We start from the raw sequence: 5,485 nt of genomic DNA on the forward strand, positions 1-5,485 counted from the left end.
TCGGTGTCACTGTCACGAGGACACCCTGGAGGCAGAACAGTGCCTTTCCCTTCAGTGTCTATTTCTGCAGATATTTGTTAGGTCACAGTGACCTATTTTCAATGAAAATCATGTACCATATTTTCGTTGACATTGGATTCCACCATGAGACTTCATATTTGGTTTTATATACTGGTTAACCCTTGAAAATATTGCAGCTGATATTGATAATGTCAAGGTCACGTGTTCTCGATAATAAAAAGCGTTCAATGTAGTTACAATTAATTGAAATGACGAAGACCTACTGGAAGGTCCAAATGACTAGGCAATCAAATGCAATTTTCCATAATAATCCCCCAAATGTTTTCACGACGAAGGTAAGCATTTATGTTTGTTTGTTTGTTTTCGTTAAGTGCATTCTAGATTCTCTGGACATGGCACTGTAAAAACCCTAAAATGACACAAACCAATTAATTCCTAAGATCGATTGGTTGGCACGTCACTCGTTCAGCAATTATGATTTTACAACCAGTTCTTATCACCAATTGTGGAAGGACGACGTCCTGAGGGCGGCGCTTTGAAGTGGTGAGGTCATCTGTCACTTGAGTAGAAGGACGTTAAAATGGGTCATGATACACGTTTGTGTTTTCGCTATTCAAGAAAAATTATGATGGGACTAGTTCTGTATTGCATGTAATTTAAAATATTTATTCACATATGTTTTACATGTTTATCCTTGCATCTGTAGGTAGTTGTAGAATAGCATTACTGTTGTAAATATGTAAGCTTAGTGCCATAAGGTAGAAATGGATCCCAAACACCTGGGAATATTGTAACAATTTAAACCTTTAAAATTATGGTCGCGGTTGTTTGGTCAACAGCCATGGCGAGATTAAGTTTGAAATGCATTGCTTCGATGCTGTCAGTGCCATTCAAATTGATTAGCAGAGACAGAAAGCATTAATTATGAGAAACAAAACGCGCTGATGGCAGAAAATCAATGTTACGACAATACTAATTCTACATGTCACCAATTTGTAAGTGTTTTCTTGTAACGTTGTCTTTCTTTTTCATTCAGTATGAATCACTTGATCCACCAAGACTTGAACGAGCTGTGGAGGACAAGTAGTTGGCACCTGACGAAGGCCACTGTGATGGACATTACTTGGATCGGGTACCACCTGGAAAACTCGCAGTTGTGCCCTGAATGATTGTGCACAATCCTCTAATCACTCGAACGTGATGCCACACTTACAACTACTGTGAACACTACCACTGTAGTTTTTCGCTGGGGACTAGGTGGTTTCAATATCATACTTGTGAGGCTGATTTCACGAACTTTTGTGTCACGCCATTTTTCTGTATCAAACAATGTATAATAAAAATATGAAAAATCCCCTAATTGTTTTTCATTGTAGCTAATCGGGCATTTGAAGCCATGTGAGAGTATGAAATGATTTGTTGAAAATGTTGATATGATTCCCTAGTCTATCAGGCCAAATGATTTTCTCTCACTGCAAAATATATTGACTGACCACAGTTCAACACAGTTAAACGTGTTGTTTACTACAAAAATGACTGATGAGCGATATTTTTAAAGTACATAATACAAAGTGGTAAATACTTAATGTCTTGCAGAAATTTCTGGAGGTATAAAAAAGATTCTTCCAGAAATTTCTGCAGTACAAAACAAATCAGTCCGAATTTTCTTCAGAAATGCATTTGAGCTCATTTGAGGAACATAAACTTTCCAATGCTATTAAGTGTGTTACTGTAGGCTCGATCCCTTTATGGTCATGTTCGGACTGCTGACCATTCCAAAGTTGTATCGCCTTTCCTTCATGCAAGTTATATCCCAGCGTGTTACATGTAGGTTCATGCGGAGGAAACGTCTGAAGCGGTACAGAACGTAGGAGAACCCAAATGTCCCTAAAATGATAAAATATAAAACCTAGCAAAATCGAAAATTAGGCTACAAAAAATACAGTGCTCTCGCTGTCAGTTGACAATGCATTTGTTTAAAAACTAAAGTCCATTTGTTTGCAAACAACTCTCGCAATGCAATTTAATTTTGATTTTCTATCAAAAATGATCACACATATCTTCACACAACGATTAAGTGGTATTCAAGGTGAAATATTCACATGAAACGTGTGACGCACCACCTGAAAAGGGATGTATCAGGGTGTTTCTGTTCAAATACTGTTTTCTCATCAACTGACCTGACATAAATGATCGAACGTGCTCCATTCATTCAATATTTGGCAAGAAATGACATGTTCTCTTCTATAGAAACTCATCTAAACACAAAGAAAGTAGTTCCTGCAGCTTCGTTATATTGAAAATGTTTCCACTGACGCGTACAGAAAAACTCAGCGTTCTAAATGAGCAAACACCATAACATGGACAGATCAGAATATTTTAGCGAAGTGACTTACGCTTTGAGGACAAAAGACGCATCAAAAGCCACTGTTTTATTCGACTATTTAACCTTACAAAAACATCATTTGAAAAAAGAGGAAGTAAGAAATATACGGAAACAAAAAGTGAAACATAAAAAGTAGCCAGTTCCTGGGACTACATATCACCAATTCTGGGTCACTCGGGTGAATGAGAGCTCAGCATTATTCCGGACGTAAAATGTTAAAATTACAGAATAATGTAGTTTAACTATGTGCTGCTTGTTGGTCAGTTCGGGAAACATGCGTCTACAGGTAATTGATGGGTGATGACACCAGAAACCCTGGATGTGCCTATGCCTCTGCTTGCTACACAATAATATAAAATATAATTTCCGTTGCTAGCTTGTCAGTATTTAAACAAAATTCAACATAATATACCACACATCACTTCACGTACAAAAGAATAATTGTGGATATCCTATCTTGTATAAACGGGACAATTATAATTATAGCTTTTCATCGTCGCAGGGATAAAGTTTTACACATGGTTCTTATTATTGACCATGAGAGAGAAATGTTCAGAGGAGATAATGCCGGACTGCACATTCCCCTCTTGCCTATGAATACATTACATTACCGCTTTCACATGGCTGTCCAAATCGCCAGACATTAACTCCACAGACCATTTGGGCTAGCTAGGACCCAAAGCCTCCTTTAATCCATGCCGGGACGATGCGGATCAGTTTTGGGGTCACGTAGTGGTCTCAATAGCTACCGCGAACAAGGCCCATTTGTGAACTGACATCATCACTGCTTGAACTTTTATTGACTTATTTACAATTACTAACATTCTCACATTCAGGCCACCATTTGCATGTGAGACGTTGACTTGCCTTTACACGTGTTCGCAATGGGTGGGGCAGAAAAATCGCACCTTTTCGCAAACATCTGATGTCATCACTTCTTTTCAGTTATTCATGAACACTTGATATACTCGCACTCGTAGAATGTACACGGGTGTCACTTTTATTTCCATGTTCTAATTTTAGCGGTTACACTGTGTGTAACACTCACGCACATTAATTTAATTTATCAGGGAATGGTGTTGGCGTTTGCTGTATATTACAAGATACAAGATATGGAGCAATGCCTTTGATCCCGTTTGTGACATGTATAACACGTTCATCAACTATCCACTGGTATTATAACAGTGATTGACGATTAATGAACTGTTATAAAAATATCGAGCAATTAAATTTGGAGAATCGACATCTGATGTGGACATGGCAAACGTTGAATTACGAATTGTTGTATAAGAGCACTAATTACTACATTTTTAAGATATCACATAATCCCCAAATCATTAACGATGCATCCAACAATGGGTATATATCCAATCAACAACATTAGTAATCTATGTTAAAATAGAAAACATGTACGTCTCCTAAAAGCAAGGTTTGACCAACTTACTGGTACATTAGCATCAAATGGGATATCAATATGGTCTAATCAATGAATAGATGTACGTGGGGAGACCTTGCCAGCATATATGTGTAATAATATACAAAGCAATATGTCATCAGGTCGGTTCGTGACCAGTGAAGATCCGGGGTAGAATAGATCTTCAGCAGCCCATGCTTGCCGTAAAAGGCGACTATGCATGTCGTAAGAGGCAACTAACAGGATCGGATGGTCAGGCTCGCTAACATCGTATCCCAGTTGCGTGGATCAATGCTCATGATATCAGTGAACATTGAACCATATATGTAATCCTGACACAGGACACCTTACATTTGAAGTCAGGATTTGTGTGAGTCAGTGTGTTGGATTTAACGCCGTTTTGAACAGTATTCCAGTTATATCACGGCGTGCCAGCTAGACGTGGGAGGAAAGCCCATAGTGATGCAGGTTTCAAACGTTTATCACCTTGGTGAAACCCACAAGCACGGGTGTGGTGCTGACAAACCTAGAAAGGTAATCGGGGCGAACCGGGATTCAATCTCACAATCATATGTTTTCAATGGACCTAACTCTGCACAGTGAATTGCTGAGCCTTAGACGACTGGGCCACCCATGGACTCAAATCAGAATTTGATCAACAACTCTTTATGCAACGTTGCGAGGGCACCTTTTTAAAACGACGTCCAAGCTAACACTTGATTATCTGTTATTCTATGCATTGAACCAATGACTTGCATGCACAAAACATGATAATGATGTGTGATGAAACTATTCCATTGTCACAATGGATGTTATGTGTGGAAAGTGCTTGTATAGGATCCGACCCGTGAAGATCCGGGGTAGAACAGGTCTTCCGCAACCCATGCTTGTCGTAAGAGGCGACCGACGGGATCGGGTGGTCAGGCTCGCTGACTTGGTTGATGCATGTCATCGTATCCCAATTGCGTGGATCGATGCACTTTATGTCAATCACTGGATTGTCTGGTCCAGACTCGATTATTTACAAACCTCCTTCATATACATGTAGCTGGAATATTGCTGAGTGCGGCGTTAAACAACAAACAAACAAACAAACTGTTGATAGAATTTTAGATCTTCACAATCACCGGGTGTGACCATGTATACAGAATCTCATTAGGGTTTGTGATTTTTACATTTGCCCAGTGACCATGGTGAGTATTGTTGTGGATACCAAAGGTGACAGTTTACTATTAGAGGAAATTAAATCTGATTAGATGCCAGGCTCTGTCAAAACATATATGTGTATACTTACCAACGGGATGCTCCCGGTTTCGAAACATTTCTTAAAACAACAATCCCAGTCAGGCGTAGAACAATAGAGGGAGTAGTTTGGGTACACTATTGGTAAGTTCACCCACCTGCCAGATTGAACCGTGTTATAATATGAGTGACCGTGTTCACTAATTTACACTTATGCGTGAGCGTAGTGATCACCAATTAACAAACAGTATAAATGCAGGACATATTCATGGATGTTCATTAAAAATCTTAAACAAAACTGCAAACAATCAAATATCTTCACCCCTAAACTTAAAATACCCCAAATAGACACAACACTAGCTAGCCAAATAAATAAACAAACCGACCCAAACATAGCTAAAACCACCACACTAGCATACATA

Source organism: Haliotis rufescens, unplaced genomic scaffold (assembly GCF_023055435.1).
Source record: "Haliotis rufescens isolate VD_foot unplaced genomic scaffold, xgHalRufe1.0.p SCAF_4, whole genome shotgun sequence".
Lineage (NCBI taxonomy): Eukaryota > Metazoa > Mollusca > Gastropoda > Lepetellida > Haliotidae > Haliotis > Haliotis rufescens.